This window comes from Gracilinanus agilis, chromosome 1 (assembly GCF_016433145.1).
Source record: "Gracilinanus agilis isolate LMUSP501 chromosome 1, AgileGrace, whole genome shotgun sequence".
Taxonomy (NCBI): Eukaryota; Metazoa; Chordata; class Mammalia; order Didelphimorphia; family Didelphidae; genus Gracilinanus; species Gracilinanus agilis.
The window spans coordinates 635348599-635375686 of NC_058130.1; the positions used below are offsets into that span (position 1 = coordinate 635348599).

General features: G+C 35.8%; 1 protein-coding gene and 1 pseudogene across 1 annotated transcript in view; one reads left to right on the forward strand and one right to left on the reverse strand.

Annotated features, from left to right (window-relative positions):
* Positions 1-27088, forward strand: part of CPQ (carboxypeptidase Q) — a 552420-nt gene that overhangs the window by 123508 nt on the left and 401824 nt on the right. The window lies entirely within an intron of this gene.
* Positions 13933-15226, reverse strand: LOC123240796 (annotated as a pseudogene).

Here is a 27088-nt window from a genome sequence, read left to right on the forward strand (position 1 = left end):
CTATTTAGGCTCCTGAGGTCACAGGTCTAGTTGTTCTCAGGGTCAAGCCTCCTGGCGGTCCCCTTGCTTGTTCCTCTGCCCGAAGCTCCTTTAACAGTCTCAGAGCGCTGCTTCCACAGTTGTGCACCCCTCTGCACTGGGTTCCCACTCAAGATCTGTGCCTGTGATCAGGATCCATGTCTGCAGCTGCGACCATGCCTGCATTCAGGGTCTGTGTTCAGAGTCCATGCATTCTTTAGCCTCTTGGGGTCTTAAGTCTTGCTGCTCTCAGGAGCAGGCCCTGGTGACCCCAGGTAGCTGCCAAGGACTTAATGGGTGCCCCAAACTTGCTCTAAGTCTTTTGTGCTGGCTTTGGCATTGTAGGTGCTGTGGGGTGGGGAAGGGGGTTGCTCAGCTCGCATTTTAGTGAGAGCTGTTTCACCCCTTTACAGCTTGGAGAAGCCCTGATTCCATGTACCTTCAATGCTGCGCCCTGTTGTGGGGTCCCTTCATTCGTCTGGATTTGTTTTTATGTCTTCTTGAGGAGTCCTGTATGTGTGGGTTAGGAGAGGTTAAGCAAGCTGCTTCTACTCTTAACCTGGAATTTTTAGAAACTATTTTATGGGAGGGGAAAGACACTTGATATTTTTATATTATATTATTTATTATATTGTTTATATTATATTATAACTGTATAACTATATTACATATAAATATATATAAATATATTATAACACTATATTATTACCTTGTTTCTATTTTCTCAATCAGTATCACCTCACATATCTACCTCCATATTTATGTATATTCTTATTTGTGATTCCATATGGTATAATAATACATTCATAAGTAGCAATATATTTACTTGCTCCCTAGCCATTGGATATGGAGTTTGTTTCTAGCATTTTTTCTTATTACAAATAGTGCTGCTATGAATATTTCTATTCAGAAGAATCTTTTCTACCTGGCATTAGCCTCCTTAGGGCATAAAACTAAAACAGAGATTGCTGAGTCAAAAGGTATGAATATTTTGGCACCACTATTATATAATTCCATATTGCTTTCCAAGCAGGGAAACCATTTTAAAAATCCACCATACAATTGCATGCCCAATTCCTATATTCCAACAGGGAATTTCATCATTTTTACTACCTTTTGCCAGTTTGTTGATTGTGATGTGGTTTCTCCAAGTTATTTTAATTTGCATGTCTTTTCTATTTGTGAGCCTTAACAATTTCTCAAGTAGTTTTTGACAGATTTTAGTTCTGTCTTTCAGAGTTTCCTATTCATGTCTTTTGGCCAATTATCTTTTAGACTCACAGAATAGGTTTTATCCTTGTGAAGTTGTATAAATCCCTTATATATTTGGATATAAGACTTTTATTACAACTATTTAATACACATAAAACAAATTATCAAAATTATTGATCTTTTTTTAACTTCACCTTCACTTCCCAGTGTATTCTCTTATATGTACTTTACTTCTCAGAGAGTCTTCTCTTAAGATCAGTGGATCTGTGACTTTATTGATTCAGGGGTTTCTTCTAAGGATGCCAATTGCTACCAATCTTTGTTTACCTTTCCTGTTCAAAGCTTAAAGTTTTGCTAACTCAATATTATTGAAAGAGAACATTTATTATGTGATTTTATTTTTTCCTAAAAGATCACCACACCAACTTCTCAATGTGCTAGAAGATCACAAGAGTATCAGTAAAGCAGTCTGGCTGTCTATGAATCATCACATGCCACCAACACATCTCTTCTTGTCTTAAAGTTCTTTAGTGATGTCTTCCATTTTTCTTTAGAGTCAGGTGTTCACTATTTAATGCAGTCTACACATATCTTCTAAATCTCTCAATTACTTTCTGGGTGATATCAAATCATCATAAGATCTTTGTTGGCAGTGCTTTTCTACCTCTTCTTCCCTTTTAGACACACTGTTACTGTTGAAATGTTGGGTCTTTACTATGGTTGCTGACAGATTTCCTCTAGAAGACTTAATAATGTCATGCAACTTGAGCTAATCTTCACAGTGACATTTGCAAAGAGGAATATCTAGAGGATCTCTATTCATAGAGAACCCTTCTTGATGTGGATGGCATATATCATACATGTTAATAAATTATAAATTTATTGAATAAGATTATTTGTTTTGTTACTTTTTCTAAGTAAACTACTTGCACAAGAAATTTATGGATTTTAGTACATACTCAGTAATTTGTAGTTGTTCCAGGAGTAGGAGCAGATGAGATGGCATAAGAGGGAGTAGGCCACCAGAAAAGGAGATTGTGCTTAATGTTTGATTGGACTGTGACTTGTAGAAGTGAAATGTGAAGTGGCAAATTGGTGTTGGCATTATGTCTTAATGAGACTTAATATCAAATTCCTCACAGATTATAACCTGGCTTTAAATTGAACTTCTGATTCTGCTTTAAATTGTTCTGTTAATTTTTGTTATAATTTGTTTATGTATATTGTTGTTTTCTAAGTGGGAATAAAATGGTTTGTTATACAGTCAATCTATATGCTATATTGGGTAGTTATTTTACTTCCCTCTCCCACTCTTAGAGAAACTCTAGACTGGAGCTAAATAGAATTTTCATGGGAGGAACTTCCTCATGTTGAGAAGTTAGACTTCCCTAAACCTACTCTTGGCATGCCACAGTGGTAAAGGATAAGGAAGGAATCCTCATGTCAATGGTGCCTAGCTAACCACTGTGATAGACTTGTAGAAAAACATGTTTTATTCTATCCATGTATTTTTTTTACTTAACTTATTTTATGTAGTTACTGCTTTATCATCCTTTGTATATTTAATATTGGTACTGTGTCATTGCCTTATAAGCCTTTAATGTAGTTTATATGTTTACCTCTGTTTCTCTTTGTTATGTCTTTATGCTGGCTTCTATTTTGTCTGAAATCATGGTTAAAGCATTTTTTCTTTCTATTGGCTAAAGAATAACAGATGTTACATAGATCTTCACTTTGAATATGCATATTATTTTTCTTTTGGTGTCTTTGCTCTAAGCACATATGTCACTGGACCATTTTTGAAACAATCCTTTTTGGAAATCCTTTTCTTCCTTATGAGTGAATTAAAACCATTTACATCTGGGATCATTATTGTTAAATTTGCCATATCGTGCTATGTTAATTTTAGAAAAATATTTCTGGGTACCATTACCATTATTTCATTGCATGAGAGCACACACACACACACACACACACACACAGACACACACACACACCATTCATCTAACCTTTTCTGAAGTAAACTTTTAAAAAAAAACTATTTCCTCTCTCTAATTTTTAGAAAACAGCATAGTTATGGTAAAGTTTAGGAATTACATACTTCACTTTATTCCTCCCATCTCTTAATTAGCTTAAACTTTATCTTTACTGCTCTTACTTGGGTAGAATAACCTTTTTTTTTCTTTCATCTCTCTCCAGTCTTCAAGGTCATCAGCTTCTCTTTGAGTTCTTTCTATGCAACCATTCAAAACCTAGCCATTGCTTCCTTGATAACTCTTGCAAACCTAAACTTCAAAGAGATAATACCCTTTTTTTCTCCCTCCAGAATATAAATGATTTGAATCACTACTGATTCATTATTTTGTCTCTTTACTTTGCTTCATGGACAATTTGCATATCAAAGACACGATTGAAGACTGGCCTACAACCAGGAATGTTTGGAAAGTGTCAGGTTAATTTTAAAACAATATTTTCTCATGAAATTATATGCACAGTATTTCTGGATAAATCATTTTGAACTGTAGGCCAATTTATCTTACTTTTCAACATATTGTATTCCATTTACTCCTGTAATTCTTGTTCAGGATGAGAAAAATTATATGCTTTGAGTGTGTGTATTTTAATATGTGATTTGATTTTTACTGTCTACTTGCAAATTTCTCTCTTTGTTTCTGTAACACTTGATTTCATTTCTTCATGACTGAAATTTTGAGTTTCTCTCTGTTGTCATCTCACATATTCAGTCAATCCTCACTCTATGTTCTGTTTTCAATATTTGCAAGAACTTTATCTTATGTGATTTTCTGAAATACTATTTTTGCTCTATTTGTCACATTTTTATGGAAAAGCAACATTTTTCCATTTAAAAAAATTGTACTTTAATTATTTTATTTCAATTTGTAGCTTTTTTCTATTCTTCCAATTATATTATTTGATTGTATAATCATTTATGCTATTTCATTTGCCACTTTTCTTCCATTAATACCATTTTATTCTTTGTAAAGTATAATTGTTTTGTTAAAAATGTTCACTCAACTTTCCAGACTCAAATACCCAATTGATTTTCATTTTTTCTTAATTCTAGAAATACAACACATTTCCCATTTTTTTCAGTGAGTTTCTAATCTAATCTGAAGCATATTTGCAATGCTTCCATATTTAATTCTGTGGCTTATTTGTTCTTCTATCAACTGTTTTTTGGTTTCCTCAGTCCCATAATATTTATAAACTCGATTTTATATAAAATATGTATATGCATATTTTTGTGTGTATATCATGTTTGTACTTTTGTGCACACTTATGTACACATCTATACCTTTATATATATGTGTATGTATATATATATATGTATATATTATTTGTATACACATACATTTATATCACCTTATTTCCCCCCTTTGTTTTGAAATAATTTTCCTAATGAGGGCTTATGGGTTTTTTATTTGTTTTAGTTCTTAGTTTACATTGTTGTTATTTTTTAAATTTTGCTATTTTTTGAGTTGTTGTAGGAAAACTGGACTCAACTAACTGTTCAGTCTACCTTCTTGGACTTTAATTCTAAGGTATATCATATTCTTTTTATAAAGACTGGTTGGATGAAAGGTAAAGGAAGAGAGAACACCTCCAAATTTATAAATATTAGAATATTTGCAAATTTGTCATATAACTGGGAAGATGAGTGGGAAAAATGGCCCTAGTCAAGAAGTTCTTAACCTGAAGTCCATGAACTAAAAAATGAAGCTTGATAACTATATTTAAATATTCTGCAATTAGTTTCCTTTGTAATCCTATGTTATCCTATTTTATACATTTAAAAACATCTTTGAGGGAATATGTTTATAGGCTTTACCAGGCTACCCAAAGGATCCATGGCACAAAAGGGTGTGTGTATGAATGTATATATGTATATATTTGTATATATATATACACATATGTATATATATATATACATATGTATATTACATATGTAATATATATATATTTCATTCTAGTCTTAATGTTGGATCAAAAGACATGGGTTAAAACACTATATATATATAAGATATAGCAGTACCAAACTTAAAGAAAGTAGTCTTAAACACTAGAGTAGGGTACTGGCAAGGAATTAGAGTGACCAACTTTTTCAGTTTATCATGTAAATTATGAAGAGTTCTTTTCCTTTCAAGGACATTTGGATTATTTAGTATACTTTGACATTATCTACTCCCCAAGAAATGGTCTTCTAGAGTAAGATAGCCCTGTATGAATTCAAATGGAAGACCTTCCTGGTTTTCTTTTCCCAGGTAGCTTGCTCTGGATATACACTTTGGATAGAAGGAAACCCTGTCTTTGCCAGAGGTTGAATCTAGGCCTGATTCAAATCTTAAGAAGAGAATAATTAAGGTCCTTCTTCAAGACACACCAATTTGGGATAAAGTTCTGGGCTGTGAGAGCGAATGAATTGGGATAGAGGAAAGGGGATTTCCATATTGCTCAGGGGAAGGGAATTAAAGTGTTTTGTATGTTTGGTTAATTAAAAAATGAGAATTTGTTTAGTGTTTCTGTGATAGCTTTGATCTTAGCAAATTAAGTTGTTCCTAAGTTTCCAGTACTTGGTTAGATTTTTGTTAACCCTTTGTCAGGAGATCAGAGGGAACTCCATTAGCCTCAACTGTTGATCAGCAATGAAAGTCTAGGAAAGAGACCATCATTCCATTACCACTAGTAGACTATTACAGCTACCACTATTACAAGTAAGAGACACAACTATTATTAGTAGCAATGCCCATTTATTTAGCATTTAAATTTTGTAAATTACTTTGATTACATTTTCTTATTTGACTGGAATAGCGATGGAGGTAGGTGCTATTATTGTCCTTATTTTTTAGGTGAGGAAGATTAGGCTTAGATATGTTAGGTGACTTGCCTAGGTCACAGAACTAGTATCATTGATAGACTTTAACCATATCTTTTGATCCGCTGTCTGATACTCCAGCCATTGTGGCATACTACCTTTTACATGGATAACAGAAATCTTCTCACTGCCTGTAAATGTGACTGGATTTTATGAGGACATCTATGGCAATGAACACCAAGAATTAATTTTAATTTCCCAAGTCTAATATTTCTTTTGTGTTTGTTAAAGTTCGTTAAAGTTAAAGGGAGAATATTTCAGTTTTGCTTCATTGATTCTTATGAAACTGAATATGAGAAAATAGCACTCTGATGCTACTTAGAAATGATGACTTGTAATTCTGTCTAGGTTTTAGTATTGTAAGCACAGTAATACAGGGATTCTGTCCTCCTTCTATGGCTGTATGTGTGTGTATGTGTGTGGTTATATGTTCTTACTCTTAAGGGAAGGCTCACAGAAAACATTTTTTTTCAATATTTTCAGTAGGGAAAGTGGAAATCTTTTGGAAGCTCCCAACTCATTTTTTTCTGTTCATGTTTTGGAGAAATAGATGAGAAACAAATCAGTTATAATCATGTCAGAATTCATTGTACTGCTAACCCACCCTAAAGATAGACTCAATAGTGGTGCTCTGAATATTCTCATTGGACACATTTTATTTCCTCAGCATCAAGGTAAATTAGAAGCCAAACATTGGTCTTTCATGCCTTCAAGTTCAGACTAGGAATCCTTTTACCTGGAAAATCAGCATGAAATAATGAACTGGACTTGGAGTTAGAAATACCTAAGTTTAATCTCACCTCAAACACTTATTATTTGTATAAATCTAGGAAAGTCACTCTATTGCTCTGAGCCTCATATTTGTCATTTGTAAAATGGGTTATATGAATGTCTACAGGGACGGATAGGTAATGCTTCAGGCTTGGAGTCAGGAAAACCTGGATTCAAATGCAGCCTTAGATATCAACAAGTCACTTAACCCTGTTTACTGAGTTTCCTCATCTATAATATGATCTGGAGAAGGAAATGGCAAATCACTCCAGTGTCTTTGTCAAGAAAATACAAAATGGGGTCATGAAGAGTCAGACATGACTAAAATTATTAAACACTAACAATAATAACTTCAATACCTCCATTGTTCCTTGTTGTGGGGAATTAGATGAGAACATGTATATAAGATCTTTGCAAGCTTTAAACCTCATAAATGTTGGTTATTACTTGATAGACAATAGGGAACAATTGAATAGGTTCAATATTTATTAAGCATCTCTTCTGTGCAAAGCACTACAATAAACTATCTTTTGAGATCTAGTCTCATAGTTCCAGTCACCCGAGACATTTCCTCCTAGATATCCCACTGCCTATCCAAATTCTTAATTTAACATAATACAGTAATATATTACAACATAAGAATATATTATCTTTATCTTTAAACCTCTTCTTTCTTTCAACATCGCAGTTTCCATCAGTGATGTTACTCTTTTCCCAGCCACCTATGTTCAAAATCTTGGTTTGTTTTTTCTAATTCTTCTTCATATCATTTGACTTGTATTGTTAGTTAGTAAGTTCTATTGATTATGCCTTTGAAGTATGGTGGTTTCTAGCCTTTCCTCTTCCTACTGTCACTACCCTAATGAAGTATCTACCCATTTCGACTATTATAAGGCCTTTTAATAGGTATTCCAAAATTCACTTTCTTTCCAAACACTCCATATTGCTACTAGAATAGCTTCTTTCCATGTAAATATGGCCATGCCAACTGCAGTTAAAATATGTTCAATGGTTCAAAGTACTCTGCATCTAAATTTTTATAAGAGCAGGAATTGTATTATCTTTGTATCTTCCTAATTCCTAAAATACAGTTGTCTACACACAATGATAATAATAATAATAATAATAGTTACCTTTTCTATAGCATTTTGTTGCTTATTCTTAAGACTTTTCTTATGTTAATCTTGTGTTTTATAGGTAGTATAATTAATATTGTAACCATTTTACATATCATGTCATAAAAGTTCAGAGAATAAACATCTATTCAATGTTGGAGTCTAGATTCAAGTATAAGTCTCTTGTCTTCCAAGTCCAGGAAAGCATGGTAGAGTGGGAAAAGAATAGGTTTTGGATTCCAGGGATCAGGGTTCAAATCCTATTGTGCTGCTTATGACATCTAATGCCTTAAACATTTGCTTAACAAAGTTCAGTTTCCTTATCTGTAATATAAGAGGATTAGAATAGGTGACCTCTCAGGAACCTTCTACACCTAGATTTATGATCATATCTATTGTCCTGAACTATATTAGAATACACTTAATATTTTTTTTAAAAAATGAAGTAGGGATATAGAGATGAAAATGGTTTCTACCGTCAGGGGGCTTCTAGACATGTAGGGTGATGAGACACATTCAATTCACAAATAAGTCTAATACACATTAGAAGATGAGGTGAAGTCAAACAGAGAGTTTTGAGAGATTGGGGGCCAATGATATCACTTGAGGAATCAGGAATGACTTTAGAGAAACATTTCTCGAGTTAGGTATTTTTTAGACTCAAATACAACCTTCTTTATTTGTTTTTTGAATTAGGTCTTGAGGAAAGAGATGTGGAAGCAGGGCAGGAAAAATAAAAGGGGTAAGTGTTCAGGGAGATGGTGCTTCAGTTCCTTATAAAAGAGAGAAGCAGGAGGAGCTTAGGCAGTAAGTTGAAGGTATTTTTGTATATCAAAATTTGTTCAGCCATTCCCCAGTTATCAAAGAGATAATTTAAGGTACCACCTTTAGTTCTAGTTCTTTTCTTTTTTCCTCCCTTTTCTTCCTCCTTTAAGACCAAGAAGTTTGTTATCTTATGGCTATTCTTTCCCTTTTGTTCTCTTCTTCCTTACCTTCAGGGTTTTGTTGGACTAAGTGTGTAGGAGATCCCCTTCTGGCATCCATCTTGGTCAGAAGTACTCGATCCTCCCATTTTATAAACAGAGAATTGTGACCTAGAGGATTAAAATCATTTGCCCAAAGTCCATTCACTCTAGCCAGCCAAAAATTTTTGGTCACTGGCAAGTGATCAGTGGATCAAGGGTCACTTTAATTTAAACAAAAATCAAAGACTGGCTATACATTAAGGGTTTTCTTATTAGAAGACCTGAAACTTTATAATAGGTCAGGACAGAAAAAAATGTATCGACTAGTGAGGTCTCTTAGGTTTTACAATATTTTCACAAGGCACCCGGTAAAAGTGTGATCACATTTATTACTATTGGACTATGTGGTTTGGAAACAGTTTTTTTTTGGGGGGGGTGAATTGAAAAGGTGATGTAATGATTTTTTTATTATTCTGTAAAAAGCTGGGGTATTAATTTCTCATAAAAGTGAAATTTCAATAGAAATTTTGAAAATGACAGTTCCCATTTGATTTCTGGTCTTAGAGTCTCTGTTATTCTCTATTTGAATTTGTGTGTGGGTTTTTTCCCTCCAGGGAAAGAAATATATGTTTTTTAACTTTCTTTTTTTCAAGTAAAGTTTGACTAAGTTTAACTGTATCAACACACAAGTTCATGAAACATATAGAAGCTTCCACATTGAACTGCTGTAACCCAAAAATACTGCATTTACCAGACATCTTAGTGTTTGAAAATGTGTTTTAACCCGCGATAGATTTGGAATTCTTGCCAACTGATTTCTGGATATTGAATTGTAGCCCATAGAAACATATTACACAGATGTTTATAACATACCATTTTCCTAATGTCCTGTTTACACTTTAAATTTTGGGCAAGAAACACTTTCCTACTTCAAAGGACCAGATGAAAGCCTTTTGCCTCAACTAAATATTACGCCTACCTCTTCCATGCCTTAAACAGACTAATTTCCTATCATGAGTTATTTTCTCCATGGCACACAGTTTGTTTGTTGTAGATTTCCTTGTGAATAAATACTTCACTCTTGGCAAGGGCTCTTGTACCTCTGGCCTGGTCTCCATTCTCCAGACTATATTCTCTCTTTAAGAGAAAAACTTAATTTTCTACTTCTTAAGCCAGATGGTTAAATGGAATAACACAGAATGGGTGGAAGGACTACATGGGGAGTGACCTTCAAGTGAACACCTACTAATTCTTCTCATTCTCCCATTAGGACTAAAATAAGAGCTGTAGTTCTTTGAAGCTTTGTCTGCTTAGCCCAACACTGCCCATCTGTTTCAAGGAACTTCCAGAGGGGCAAGAGGAGGAGGGAGAAGCAGAGGAAGGAGAAAAGTCTTTCATTTAAAAAAGAGAACAAAACTTTTAGGCTTTCAAAAATTAAGCGCCACATGAGAAAACATTAGTGTGAAATTTATAGTAATTTTTCTATGAGTATTTTTGTAGCTCTCTAGTCAGTACTTATAACAAACCTAGGGAATGGAATGGTTTTCTTTGGATTATAAACATATTATTTGAACGTTCAAAGGTTCCATGCAGCTTTTTTCTTTTGCCTTCTAATAAGCCATTTCACAAGCAATAATGTACCCCAGGATCTGTGTTCAGCCGCCAATGTACACATACTTTGGGTATTTTAAGTGAATTGGCTGTGCTTCTTCTCTGAACACACATGGAGGGTATATGTGGTGGAGAGGAGAGTGGAGACTTACAGTTGTGATTATTTTGGGGTGTTGTTGCTTTTTTATTCCTTAGTGAACATAATAATTGTTCATAAACTAGAATTTGGGGTAGTAACCTGGGAGTTTAGAGGTGATAAGGTAGTTATACAAAGCAGCACAGTGGAAAAACAAAATAAAACAAAACACTGGCCCTGAAGTAGAGAACTTGAGTTCAAGTCCTATTTCCAATGCTTACTACTGGGCAAGTCACTCAAACTCCCAGGGCCTCAGTTTTCTTATTTGTAAAATGACGGAATTGGACTCTGAGGCCCTTATTTTGAAATGTAACTACCATTTTGTACAAAGTGTTGTTCCTCATACTCTGGGGAAATGTAGGGTTAATTAGATTTAATTTCAGACTTCAAGATACTTATGGCTTAAGGGAAAAGAAATGAATATAATTTAAGTCATATGATAGACTTCTCTTAACAACCTACTTACTAGGTATGTAACATGACAACAATTCAATATTTGATACTGGTTCTAAAGCCATTTCCAAAGAACTGGAATACAGTAAGTCAGAGTTTGGAGGAGAAGCAGATCGTATTCCTGATTAAGGGACTATGGAAGACTTCTTGAAGGAAATGGTAGTTGGGATGAAGTGGTAGGTCAATAAATATAAACTGGGGAAAGACTTTCTAGAGGAAGAATATTTAAAGTGCAATGGACTGCAAAGCACATTGGTGGGAAAAGTTAGTGTTGGAAAGGGAGGAACATTTGACAATAGTTTGACAATACTCTAGGATGGAAACTAATAGAAAATAAACCTGAATAGATGGGTGGCTTCTATATTTTGTAGAACCCTGAATACCATATGAAAGAGTTTGGATTTGGGGGAATCTTGGTATGTTTTTGACTATAGGAGTGGCATTCTTTAGAGTTCTACTTCAGACTGATTCATGGGGTTGTGGTATGACTAATGGGTCATCAAGAGAAAGACTGGAGGGAAAGAGATCAAGTCAGGGAGTTAATGATTGTATCAGTCCAAGGGAGAGGTGATTGGAATCTGAACTAAGATGGTGGTGAAGAGAAAAGACAGAATATCTTCAAAAGACTTTTTGGAAGTCAAAATAGCAAAAACCTGATAACTGATTGTGTGAGAAGAATGAGGGGAAATGAGAATGTAGAAATTAACTGGTGTTTCTCTAAATTTGTGTAAGACTCATTGTTTATATCATTTATGAAATAGCTGTCACTGTCATATTAGCAACTGTAGTTTTTGTGTGAAATAAGTGACTTTAAAGTATTTAAACTTAGAAAATACATACAAGAACTTGAACAGATAAATGAGTGTTATCCTTCCAAGTAGTCTCCCAGGGAACCTATACACTTATTTAGTGATGTTGCCATTGTTCAGTGTATTCTTGTAATGGATCTTTAGGAATTAACTTAGGAACCAGTTTCTGAAGCACATAAAAATATCAGTATCATTGCCTTAAAGTCCCTTTATCTCCCTGACCCCTACTATTCTTCCCCCCCCTTTATCGTATTAGACATCATATTCACCCACAATATTCCTCAGATTTTGCATTTAAAGACTATTTGCTAATTTGCAAAATTAAATCTCTCCTTGAAGGACATTAGAGATTAGTGAGATGTTTACTAAAAGTTCTGAAGACATGTTTAAAACAAGAGTTAAAAAATGAGCAATGTGGCAATGAGTGTGTAGACTTTCAGTGAGACTACTTTGGAGAGGATAACAATCACTTGAAAGTATAAAATCTGTTGTTCATAGTGCCTCACATTGGGTAGGCGCCTAATAAATATTTAATTGAGTTGAATGATTATTTTAAGGTCTCATTATTTTATAGCCACCTTTTATATTTGTCTTGTCTTCCTAATTTAATTGTAAACTCCCTGATGGCAATGTTTTACATTTCTAAAATGATCTTTAAGTCCCCTTCTAGTTTTGACATTGTATGATTCTTTCTAATCTTTACAACCACAAGTTTTGTGCTTGAATTGGTAGTTGATGAATATTTGTTGACTACTAGAGAGTTTTAAAGGATGTGGACCATGTAATGGCACCTCCTTTCCTTGTCCCCACTTTTCCTGATTCTAACGATGAGGAGTTACTCTCTTAACATGGCACCTTTCCTGATAGACTGTTAATTGTCATAGTAAAAAGACTTCTGCATCTGGAGTTAGGAAGGTTTAAACTCAAATCCTGCCTATTAACTTAACTTCTCAATAGTGAAATGGGACAGTGATATTACTAACTTGACAGGAATGTTGTGATGATAAAATGATATGTATGTAAAAAGAATTTTTCAAAGTTTAATGCAGGGGCAGCTAGGTGGCCCAGTGGATAGTTCACCAGGCCAGGAGTCAGGAGGATCTGGATTCAAATCTGACCCCAGAGACTTCCTAGATGTGTGACTCTGGGCAAGAAACTTAACCTTGTTTGTCTAGAACAGTGGTTCCCAAACCTTTTTGGCCTGCTGCCACCTTTCCAGAAAAAGATATTACTTAGAGCCCCTGGAAATTAATTTTTTAATGTTAATAGCAATTAATAGGAAAGATAAATGCACCTGTGGCCATCACCGCCCACCTGGATTGCTGCAGCACCCACCAGGGAGTGGTAGTGCCCACTGTGGGAATCACTGGTCTAGACCTTACCCTTCCATCTTAGAGTTCTTACTAAGACAGAAAGTAAGGGTTCAAAACAAACCATCTTAATGTATTGTATAAATTCTAGCTATCATTATGACCACCACCACCACCACCACCACCACCATTGTGATCATTATTTCTTGATTAGAGGACTGAATTTTTCTCTACAGTAAAGAGCATTTTGAGAATGTGAGTACAGAGTAAGAATGGAGCACAAGCTAAAAACAGAGAATAGGAATCCAGGAGGTAAAGTAATGAAGAGAAGAGGCTAAAGAGGAAGAGCTAAACAAAACATTCCATATGTGGAATGACTAGTAGCCTTGCTGGCACACTCTTTGAGGCATCACCAGCCTAAACATTCAGAGCTAATACTGAGCTGCTCTCAGATTGAGCTTCCCATGATGGAAAATAGCAAAAAATTAGTCTAATGCAGCCCAAGATTAATAAGAATTTACAGTAGAAGCAGGCTAATTCCTTTCTAAATAAGTCAGCCTCCCTAGATGTTCTCAGATATAAATGCTTATAATTTGGGTTGTCTTAAAGGTCATCCCAAAATGGTCTGTATTAGTGGACTATATGTCTGAGATACCAATAGATACCAATAGTGTTTGGGAGACAGACTGGAATATCAGGCTTCATTGTGTTGATGTGTGTGGTAGGGGGATAATTAATAGGACTAGGATGGAGGCAAGTCTAGAGCAAGGACACCTCCAATTTGTTAGGGATGGATCAGAGGATTATGTAAGTGACTAGGAAATGCCATTCCAGTTTGATATGTGATGGGGTTTTGACGGTATTTATTGGTGTGAAGTTGTCTGGGTCGCCTTGTATGTTTGGTGAAAATATTGCCAGTAGTAAAAATACTAGGATTATTAGGATTAGTCTGAGGGCATCTTTGATGACGTAGTAGAGGTGGAATGGGACTTTGTCTGCATCTCTATTGATATTGAAAGGGTTATCAGAGCCTGTTTCCTGTAGGTCCACCTCAGTAGGTCCTTAATAAATGGTGATTGATTGATTGATTGAATTAGAGGATTGAGCTATATGATTTCTGAGCTTCCTTCTAACTTTAAATCCTAAGATTCAAAACCATTATCCTTTGTCTTTCTTGATGGCACTGCTATAATGAAGGGTCAAAAGGAATTCATGACCCAAAAAGGAGTTGGATTAGATGATTTTCCAGGTTCTTTTCATCTCTTAGATTCTAAGGCTCTGTATTACTAGGATTGGATGGGTAAGGCACCTTTTATAGTAACTCTCTAATGTTTGGTAACAATAAAAAAAAAAAGGTGGACAATAACTAGCCCTAGAATGAAAAAAGGGAAGGATGAAGTGGAAGGTGAAGATTCGAGTTAGGGTGGCTTTGTCTAATGAGAAGCCTCCTCAGATCCATTCTACTAAGGTGGTGCCAATGTATGGGATGGCTAAAGGAGTTTGGCGATTACTGTGGCCCCTCAGAAGGATATTTGTCCTCATGGAAGTATGTATCCTATGAATGTCATAATTATCATTGTAAGAAGGAGAATCACTCTAGTGTTTTCTGTTTCTTTGTACAGGTAGGAGACATAGTAGACTCCTTATCCTACATGGAGGAATGGGCATATGAAGAACATGGAGGTGCCATTGGCATGGAGATTTCAGATTGGTTAATCTTAGTTTATCTCTCAGCAGATATGGGCTACCAATGAGAAGGCTGTAACTGTGTCTGATGTGTAGTGTATAGCTGGAAATAGTTCTGACAGGATTTGAATAACTAGGCAAATTCCAAGGAGGGAGTCAAAGTTTTATCAGGCCAAAACATTAGACAGTGCTGGTAGGTTGATGAAGGTTGATGATAAGTGGGTGGTTTTTGTGTAGGTTAGTCATTAGGTTTTTCGTAGCTGAAATACAACAAAGGTTTTCCTGCCTTAGGTTTGATTAGGTCTATACTAAAATGACAAAAATGATGATTATTTTCTTGTTTTCTTTGCTATTGATTTTTGGGTTTGTAGCTTTTGCTACACACATTTAGGACCTGTCATTGGCTTTTTGTGGGGTTGACTAGAGTGAAGTACACTTGATTTCTCCCTGTGCCACTTGTTCTTAGATTATGAGAACTCGGCTGTAATTAAGTCAGGACAACTGTACCTTTGCTTCTGGTCCCTGCAAGCAGACAGAGTGCTTTAGTTCAGTAGTAATGTAATGGTAACAGAGTTTAGCACCAAGTTAATAAGAATAATTAATTTAAAAAGGAACTACCAGATGGTGCTGTGTGGTAAATCCTGCTCTCTCTCAGCTTCCTTCCTTCGCCCTACCATGGTAACTTCCCCAGCAGCAGCCTCAAGATGGTATCCTGAGGTCTCTGCCTCCTTACCACAAGTGTTATTCTAGTATCTTACTCTTCCCCACAAATTTGGGAACACATTTGGTGCTGCATATCATGCTGTTGGTTTGGGGTGGTTGCTCTGAATACAATTCCTAGGTATTGCCCTGTTTGAGTAAAGGCCTTTCCTTACATCACAAAACTGTACTGCTTCATGTCCAAGATGAAAGGGCCAAACAAAAAGCAGAGGGAAGGTAAAACTTAAATCAAGGGATATGCATTTTTATTTCATGAAAATTTATGATTGCAACCAATATGCTGATGGTGCTGCACAGATGGTGTTTGTATATGTTATTCTTCTCTTTTGAAGCAGCTAAATGCCTATTCCTTATGTATAGGAATGCTAACAGAAAGAGTCCTTTCAGAATTAATTGTAAAGGCATCCACATGGTTATGCAGAATAGAGACATCCTATACAATTATCCAGAAAAAATTAAAGTGCATTATTCATCCACCTTTGGCCACTGATCCCAAGTTTCTGCACTAGATTAACTCACTACCAGATGTATAGCAAGAGTCTTTGACTATGAAAATGATTGACATTGAGAAAATATCGGCTTCATAGCTGGCTAGGGAAAGATTGCATAGATAGACCAGTCCTACTAGAAAAATCCAGCTGCAAGTATTTCACAAATTAGGTGGGGGAAACAGAATCATTTACATCGCTTTTTTTCTATTAGTTTATCACAAGTGTTCAACCCCTTTGACCTAAAAATCAAGGATTGAAGGAAACACAGATTTTTAGACATGGCCAGCGTGTTTTTGTTTTGCTATGATAACAACAACAGCAGCAGCAACAATTACAATAGCTAACATTTATATAACACTTTGGGGTATTAAAAGTGTTTTACATAGGTTATCTCATTTAATTCTCACAACCTGATGAAGTGGGTACTTAAACGACTTGCTCAGGGTCATATGGCTAGCAGGTTTCTGAGGCATGATTTGAACTTAGGTCTCTCTCTCTCTCTCTCTCTCTCTCTCTCTCTCTCTCTCTCTCTCTCTATATATATATATATATATATATATATATATACGTACACACACATACAAATACATGTTTATGTATGTGTATATGTCTATATCTATCTATATCATGCATACATATGTGTAGTTCTCTCTCTCCCTCTCCCTTCTTTCTCTCTTTCTCTCCTGTCTCTTTGTCTCTCTTTGTCTCTGACTCTGTCTCTGTCTCTCTCTGTCTCTGTCTCTGTCTGTGTCTGTGTCTGTCTGTCTGTCTGTCTTTCAAATGAGATTGCTTCTGGTTCCAGACTTCCATTCTAGGTTATAGACAATAGGCGCTCAGACTCTTTAAGAGATTGATTCCCTTAATTACAAATGTGTATATATGTACATATATATGTAGAGACATGCCTGTATACATGTGCAAGCATATACTGTACGTACGTATATCTATCTAGTCAAGAATCAAGATTACTTCTAGCCACAGACTTCCATTCTAGGCTACAAAGAATAGAGGCTTAGACTCTACATATGTGTATCTCTGTCAATCTATCTATCTATCTATCTATCTATCTATCTATCTATCTATCTATCTGTTTGTCTGTTTATCTATCTGTCTGTCTGTCTATCTGTCTGTCTGTCTATCTATCTATCTATCATCTATCTATCATCTATCTATCTATCTATCTATCTATCTATCTATCATCTATCTATCTATCTATCTATCTATCTATCTATCTATCTATCTGTCTGTCTGTCTGTCTGTCTAACTATCTTTCCATCTATCCATGTATCAGTCATGAAGTATTGAGGTTACTTCTGGTCCCAGACTTCCATTTTACGTGTCAGAGAAAGGAGGCTTGTTCTCTTTAAGGAATTAATTTCCTTAATAGATAAGATTATGGTACATATTAATATACCCTAATGGGATGCATCCAGTAACATCCTCATTATAGACATGCTAGTCCTAGGCTTTTTTCTGTCTTTTTCTTAGCAACATATGCTATATGTGTTATGCTGAAGTTGACTAAAACAGGAAAATTTTGGTAATGCAAGTATATGGAGATGGAGATTGGATTACCAAAGTTGACTGTACAATCTTAGGATGGCTGTAAATTAGATATGAGTCTGATGGACTGGATAATTTTCAGGTTGCTTCCCAGGCTTATGATTCCATGTTAGGAGTCTTTTTTCCCCTCTAAAGCTGTACTTGGAAGTAGTAATCAGAGTTGTTCTGTGGGCACTAGCAGTTTGACACTGCGACTTCATTTTGTTGAAAGAAAAGGCAGACCACATGCCACTTTTACTTGCCCTAGAAATATAGACTGTTGGAATTGGAAGGGACCTTAGAGACCATCTAGTGAAGTAGAACCCTCTCATTTTATGAATGAGGAAATGGGAGTTCAAAATGGCTAGGAGGCTTAAGATTCTAGACATTACTATCAGAAGGAACTGTAAAGTCTGTCTAATTTAGCCCTTTCAGTTTATGGAAAAGTCCAATTAAGTTTAAGGCTCGCATATAGTAAGAGGCAGAGTGATGATTCGAATCCTTGTGCTTGAATTACAGGTCCAGTAATCTTTCCTCTTTTATTGGTGGTCAGAAGCAAAAGTCATGATTTGATACTGAGCCTCCTGACTCTTCTTGTAGTATTCTTTCTGCTATTTTTGGCTGCTCTTTCTCAATGTTGCTCATTTTATCATCAAAAATTATTTATCCATAACATTTTGATGAATGGAACTAATGTTCCTTTTTTTTACACTAAAAATGATTTTCCCTTCATGTTAGAGATAGGAGAGAAGGGCAAGAAAGGGGGCTATACCCTAATAAAATCAGCATAAAAGGGATTCAAAATTAACAAAGGAAATAAAGTGTAAAAAATAATATTAGTTTTGGCAGCTTGGTGGCTCAGTAGATAAAGATTCAGGCCTGGAGTCAGTATATCCTGGGTTCAAATTTGATCTCATACACTTCTGTGTATGACCCTGGGTAAGTCACTTATCCCTAATTCCCTAATCTTTACCACTCTTCTGCCTTGGACCCAATACTCAGTGTCAATTCTAAGTCAGAAAGCAGGGGTTTAAACAAAATCTTGTTGTTTATTGTCCTTCATACTTGAAGTGGACCAAAATGACATCACTATGTCAGGGTCAGTGTACACTATGCCCATCTTTGGCCAATCAGACCAATGTGAGCTTGGAAGGCTCTAGCAGAGGTCGGGCACAAATAGCCCATGTGAATATTTGGGCTAGAGACATCTCTAAACACGTACATCTCACATTTCTTTTGAGCTACTGCAATTCTGCCTTTCTCAAAGAGCACAGAATCTTCTTTGTCGCGGGCATGCCATCCTGGACAGTCCTGTGCCAGGGGTCTGGCATGTCTCTCAATTGATCTCGTTAATACCGTAGTGACTATCCCTGCCTGTCGTGCAGGAGCCTGGGGATCAGTGCTTCAGTGGGGAGGATCTAAAAAATAATGCAGCTCAGTAAACAAAGATTCTCATAGAATTTTTGATGTCTGCTTTATATTTATTTTTGTAAATTTAAAATGGTGGTTGTGGAAGAATGTCTTTTATATCTATTTTCCCCAATTTTTTTTATATTTATTCTAGAGGAGTTATGCTAGATAATGGAGCATGAAGTACTAAAATGAGGAAGAGGTTTGAAGTCAGAATACCAGCACTCCAGGCCTTGACACTTACTAGCATGTGACTCTGGACAAGCTACTTGGTATCACATTCTCATGTTTTTTTTAAGTAAAATGATGATAATAATGCCTGCATTGCCTACCTAACTCCTGTGAATGTATTTGAAATTTTAAAAGACCCTTATCACCTTCATCTTAGGATCAATACTAGATGTTGGTTCTAAGCCAGAAGCATGGTAAGGGCTAGGTAATTGGGGGTTAAGTGACTTGTCTAGGGTCACAGAGCTAGGAAGTGTCCGAGGCTAGATGTGAACCCAGGACCCCTCATCTCCAGGCCTGACTCCCAATTCTCTGAACTACCCAGCCTCCCCAGTTTGCAGCAGTTTTAAAAGCATGTAATAATTCTTGGATTGTTGCTATGATACAATAAGATTAATATATGTGTGTATAAAGTCATTTGTAAAGCTGACCACAATGTTATCTGAATGTAAATTGTTAGTATTATCCTAATAATGCTCAAGGCAGCTAAGTGGCATAGTGGAGAGAGAACTGAGCCTGGAGTCAGGAAGACCTGAGTTCAAATGTAGTCTCAGATACTTACTAGCTGTGTGATCCTAGGCAAGCCATTTCATCCTATTTGCCTCAGTTTTCTAATCTATAAAAATGGGCTGAAAATGGAAATGGCAAACCATTCCAGCATCTCTGCTGAGGAAACCCCAAATTGGGTCATAAAGGATCAGCCATGACTGGAATGACTCAACACCATTTTTTTTAATTGTCAGGATGGATACTGATTTTACAGGAATAATGAATGCCCCATGTGGAAATTCCTTATACAGAGGCACCTCCTTTGTAATTTAAAGTCTTAAAGGGATTGCCTCAGTTTTCTCATGTATAAAAATGAGAAAGGAGAAGGAAATGGCAAATCATTCCAGTAGCTCTGCTGAGAAAACCCCAGATAGGGTCACAAAGAGTCAAATACTCTGAAATGAATCCCAACAGCAACTACATTATCCCAAAGTGTTCTTGAAGCTCAGCTCTTTCTGTCTTTTAATACATAAACTAAGATTTCTTACTTTCTTGTGCATGTTTCTTTATAAAGGAAACCAAAGGCCCTAATGTTCTATATGGAAAGGAGTCTATCTGTCTCATGAACGTGGTCCTAAGCATTTTTGGAGTGTTGGTTTTGACTTTTATTTGTTATAGAGTCTAATCAGAACTAAGTCATAGATGATGCAAAGTTATGCTGGAACCACCTTCTACTGGTAACAAGAACCGATTGTTAAATTTTATTGTGAGCATTTATACTTTGGAAATTTGGCAAACCCTACAAATCAGGATTTGATTTATTGCTTTGTTGATTGTTTAGGCTAAATGAAGTTGTGAAGAAAATGTTAATAATGTAAATTAAATGCATCATCCATATATTTTTTTTCAGTGATTCAGTTGTTAAGCCTTTTCTTGCACACTCCTGGATCCTAGCTTTAGATGGAGAAGAGACATTAGAAGCCCTCTAGATTAGTTTAGTTCTTTATAGATAGAAGATTGAAGTCCAGAGAGATAATGTGATTTGCCTAAGGTCTTTCTTACAGGAAGAAAATGACTAAGTTAGTTTAGACTTGAACTCATGTTATCTGAATCCAAATTCAATATGTCTTCTTGGCTTCTTCCTTTTTTTGTGTGTTATAAATTACTTGATGACCACCATATTTAACAGAGCTATTCAGTGAATATAAGATATCATACTAGATGTGACTTGCATTTTGTTTATAGAAAGTATGCCTTCAATATGGAATGAAATCCAGAAATAGATTTTTTTCCTGTCTGTCTTCTGTTATCCCAGCAGAATTGCAGAAATCAGAGATGAAAACAGCTTGTTGAATCCTCCAATAGTCTTGTCTCCTTATGAAGGATTGTTGTCTGTTTTTTAGCTTGGACCTTTATTCTAACATTTGGTATGAATATGAGCCCCTTGCTTTTGTATTATGGATGATTACATGAGTATGTGAGCTGAATTCTGCGTGGAAGTCACTAGACATTTAGAATTGTTGGATAGAGTCAGTACTTATCTTTCTAAGGGAAAGTTGTTGTGTTTTTTTTAAAGTCACAGATCACTCCCAAGATTCTGGAAATGATATACAACATAAGTGTCTGCCCTTATAACCTCACTAGAGAAAAAGTTCTAAGAAAAAGAATGTGGAAACAAAAGGCTCCAGCTTCAAAGGCCTTAGCTTTCCACAACCTCTCCCCAACCCTTCCCGCCTCCAGACCCTAGACATTCTAAGGATCCATTGTAATGTTAATACATATATTTTTTTTCATTTTAGTCAAAGTGTTATATGACTCTGAGGGGGGAAAACCCACTAAAAACAAACAAAAAAACCCCAGAAAGACCTGTATCTCCCTCAGGAGGGATGCATAATTGCCCTTTTGGTGGATACTTCATGTATATTCCAATATCCACTTTCAAGGACTGAAGTGAACAACTCTGCAATAGAAATAGTCGTTTTTTTGTTTTTGCTTTTGTTTTTTTTAACAAAAGATTTGTCATAATGTGGCTGCTCTTCAGATAACTCTTGAGGGGAGTAATGAGGAGGACTGGTCAATTTGTTTTTTCAAACTGGGTGTTTGTCTTATTTAGAAGGAGAAGGTTCATTGAGCAAAAAAATAATCAGTCTCCCAAATGTTTCATTTAGTGTAGTTTCATTCAGTGCAATCAAACATGATTGCAATGTTATTTATTTTAAAAAGGAATTCAGGGAATCCATTTTCAGCTGATATTTGGGAGGTCTTGTTATAAACCCACTAGTGCAGTAATCAGAAGGATTTGCATTTTGATATATGTTAAAGACAGTACCACATAGTAATAATACCATTTCTCATTTATTATAATCCTATGAGTTATATATTACAGATATTATTACTCCCAAATCATTCAGTTGGCATTTATTAAAAACCTACTGTGTGCTTGACACTGTGCCAGGTGATTAAAGTGAAATAGACCTTTAAGGAACTTAATGTTGCTTCAGGGTGGATAACATAGGCATATATAGGTTTATATAAAACAGACACAAAAGTGACTTGGGGTTTAGGACTCTACCAGCTGAGGGAAGGGGAGTAGAGGGGATCAGAAAAGGTTTCATATAGAAGAAGAGTTCTTTTTTCATCCTAAAAACTCCTTTGGCATTTTAGCATCTACTCTTATGGAGCCATTCTGAGAATTATGTTTTTAAATGATTAAATACATAGAATTATAAAGGGAGTCGATAATATTGAAAAATATGAATCTAAATCATTGCTTGAATTAAGCATATAGTACTCATGTTAAGAACCCCTGATAAAGAAGGGGACATTTGAGTCAAATCTTAAAGGAAAATATGCATTCTGACAGGTTAAGATGAAGGAAGAAATCTAAACAGGTTAAATGATATGCCCATGCTTGCAAAATATTTGAGCATGGGAGGTGGAATTCAAACCCAGATCTCTCTGTACTCCAAATACTTTTTCTAGTTATTAACCCTTAAATTAGGGGTAATTGTCTTGGTGTGTGGTAAGATTTTTGTCTTAATTTTGAAAGAGTGATTGTTGAATGAAAATTGTTAGGAACCTGTTGGACCCAACCTTGGCAACTTTGTAATTGTAGATCATTTATCAATTGACATCTCATTAGCATCTAGCTGTTTGGAATTAGGGCCATTCAAAAAGCTCTTTCCAAAATAATAGGTCTTAGAAAAGGAAGACACAATGGGTTATATAATTGGACTGAGGAGACAAATTTTTGTTGTTTAACAAGATTGAGGCCTGGATCCTTTAAGTCTAGATATAACCAGCCTCTTCAAAAAGGGAACACAACCCATCACCTTAGATTAGACTTTGAAAAGCAGCTCATGTAGGTTTGCCTCTATAAAACTGAGAAGCCAAACAATATCGCCTGTCTCTGATTCCCTGGACAGCTAATGCCTTCCCCAACTCCTTTCATGTTATATTATCTTGCATTGACTTTGTATACTACACACACACACACACACACACACACACACACACACACGTATACACATTTTTTCTCCACATAAAAGGCAACCTACCTGAGAGCCAGCTTGGTTCCATTTCGGTCTCTGTGTCCTCAGCACCTAGGACAGAGCCTACTCATAGGCATTTAGTAAATTATCTGTGATGAGTTGATTACCAAGATGGAACTAGACTGGAAGTAGGTCAAAGAATATAAGAAATATTTATTAATATCTGTTCTGGAAGACCCAATTCCTCCCTCTTTTCTCTGGTGGGGAGACGAGCATGATGCTGTTCTCTAGGGAACAGGCAACAATCCTGTGTCAAGGTTATGTCTGGCTGGAACTAGGGAAGTGATTGATTCTTAATCTATCTTCCTCTGAAATGTAGGAGTTCTTATGTGGACATCTTCAAGCGTCCATTATTTAAAATTAAAGCTTTATTTTTTATGTATTTGCATGTTTGTTCTAAGCTTAGAAGTTTCCCCTAAAATTCCCATTAAATACTTTTGTCTTTTGATCAAAGTCACTCCTTATGTTTGAGTAATATTTGTTATAAAAGACCCTGAGAATTGTTGGGGTGGGGAGGTAGTAATAATAATCATTAATAATAATTATCTTTTATATGAAATATATGTTTATACATAGGTTTGTATATACTTTTTACATGTCTTATCTCAGTCAAATCTTACAACTTTGTGAGGTAGGTGCTATTATTATCCCCATTTTACAGATAAGAAAATTGAGGTTTGGAGTTATAAAGTCACTTAAGTGCCCATGGTCACACATCTAGTTAAGTATCTGAGGCCATAATTGAATTCAGTTCTGTCTGACTTCCAAGTCCAGTGTTTATCCATTGTACCACCTAATAAATCCAAGATTTAGAGATTGAACATGATCTTATAAGGCCTTTTGGTCATCTTCATCCTTTTCCTCTCCATTTTACAATTCATGTAACTGAAGCCCAGAGAGGTCAAATGACTGACCCCAAGTCAAACAGGTAATAAGTAACAAAGGCAGAATTTGAACCTAGATCTTAAACTCCAAAGCCAGTCCAATCAGTTGTAGTCCTCTTTCCAGAGTAATGTTGTTAATAGAATATATGGATACTTTCCTAAGAAAGTATAAATAACATTATTGCCACTGGCATTCAGAGATTCTTTTGTGACTTATTATGGTGTCCACAGAAGCCCACACTAAGCTGCTAATGGGCAGGTGAGGCTTAATAATAGAATGAGAAGGCTTCATTTGTGCTAAGCTCTGACATTGGGTCACATCCCACATTACCATTAATGAACTTGATTCAGTGTGCTACTTATTACTAAAGCCATCTGTTCTGTAGTAGTGCATAATACTACAGCCAGAAATAAATTGTGGGTACCTGGATTTATTTCTTAAATCTAGAACCCCAGCTAAAAATCTTGCTCAGTCCCTGGCATTTTGCTCCAAATGTCAGAACTTAAATTTGTAATTTATTTGAAGAAATTAATTTGAAGACATATTGTGTTTAAAACATTCTTGTCAAGAAGTGTTAGACTGATCTTCTGTTAAGAAAGACATCTTGAGAACAAGCAGATTATTGTTACTGAATCCTAGACATTCCATGTGAATAATAAATATTAATGGAGCCCTCTTTTTTCCAGACTTTTTTTATGGTTCATCATTGCATCAATTCCATGCCTAATCCACCATTGTATTACACCGTGTGAAGTGCAGCATCACTGTAAGGGGTACTTGACTGACCAAGACTATTGTAGTCTAGAATAGGTATACTTGTTATTAAATAAAGCATCCAAGAATTGTGGAAGCTCAGAGTTGGGAGTGACTTTAAAGGTCATCTAGGCCAATACCAACTAAATCATGAAACATCACCTACAACATCTGTAGGGAGATACCTAGCCTCCCTTTGAAGATCTGCTGTAACGACAAATTCCCTGCACCTTAAAGTAGTACCTTCTATTTTTAGAGAGTTTTAAATATTAGGAAATCGTTTTCCCCCTATTTTCCATGTTTAGATGGAACCTAATTTTCTGTAGTTTCTACCCATTGAAGCTAGTTCTACCCTTTTTGGCCAACAGAACAAGTTTAATACTTTTTCTCATATGACAAATCTTCAATTATTTGAAGTCTATGATACTTCTCTCTCAGTCTTCTACAACCTAAATAATCTCCTAAATAATCTCCTCTAACCTATCCTGGAACGGCATAGTTTCAAGCACCCTCACAAAAGATGGTCAGTATCATTTAGAAATGGCCAAACTCATTCCTGGTCCATCCAAATTATGGTGCCAATGTGTCTTCCAATTTGCTGGCAATATGTGTGTATGCATGCACATGTATACCCACATGTATCACATGTAACACATGTGCGTATACACACACAATATGTCTTGCACATACTGAGGGCAGCTAGGTGGTACAGTAGATAGAGTTCCAGGTCTAAAATCAGGAAGACTTCTCTTTGTTATTTCAAATCTGGCCTCAGACACTTTTAACTGGATAAGTCACTTAATGGTTTTTGCCTCTGTTGCCTCATCTGAAAATGAGCTGGAGAAGGAAAGACAAACCACTCAGTATATTTGCCAAGAAGACCCCAAATGGGGTCATGAAGAATTGGACATGACTGTAATGATTGAACAGCAACTTGTACACACACAATTATTTTCATGTTGTCTGACCCATTAGAACATAAACTCTTTTTCATATAAAATTTAGGGTGGAGCTTAGATAAGTGACACATAGGTATACTTGAAAGGGTTAGAATGGTTTACTGATAGAACCAAGTACAGCATAGGAAATTATAAATGGATTAACTTTTTTTGTCCATTTTTACTATAGGAAATCTTTATTCGTTTTCAAATACTTAGCAGTTCCAGCAAAAATAGAATTGTACAGGCCCCTGAAAAAGCAGTTCTAAATACTTTTATCTTTCTAAGTCCATCATTCTGAGGGAATAAATGGAAATAGAGATTGAGTTGCGAACTGTAAGGGTCAATATATCTTGTAGTAATTCAGATGAGTAGCTTTTTTGGCCATGACTTCCTTTGTCCCCAACCAGCCCAAGAGGCACATTGTTGATTGGTGGCCTAGATCAGTAATAGGGTGTGCTTTTGGGTTAAAAGTCCAGAAACATTGGTGGCCTGGGTTTATTCAGAAAAAAGTATCTGCCATGATGGCAGTCATATCACCAGGTGGGGTGATGGGGTCAGGGAGCATGAACCAGTAGCAAAAGGATGAATTTCTCAAAATTAAACAAGAGATGAGGAAAGTAGGATAACTATGACACATCGGCAAGCTTGCTGAAGAGATTCAGCAGGGAGTTCCATCTAAAACTAATTGCATTTGATAAATTTTCCTGAGTTGTAAAACAATAGATAGTCTTAGGAGAGTAGGGTCATAGACTTCCTTGGTCATTGATTCTTGGTAGGCAGGGACCATTTTTGTCTTTTCCAATATCCCTGATGCTTACTTAGCATAGTGCTTTATATATAGTCAATTCTTAATATAATACTTCTTGACTGAACTGGAAACAATACTTCTTATGTGATCTAACCAGAAAAAAAGCTTAGTGGAATTAATTACTCTGGTTAAGTCACATTTGAAATAGTGTTCAGTTCTGGATGCCACATTTTAGGAAGGATATAAAATTAAAGAGAATGCCCTAGAAGGCAAATAAAATTGTAAAAGGTCTTTTGAAGATTGATTGCCACATGAAGATTGGTTGAAAGAGCTGAGAATCTTTATCTTGA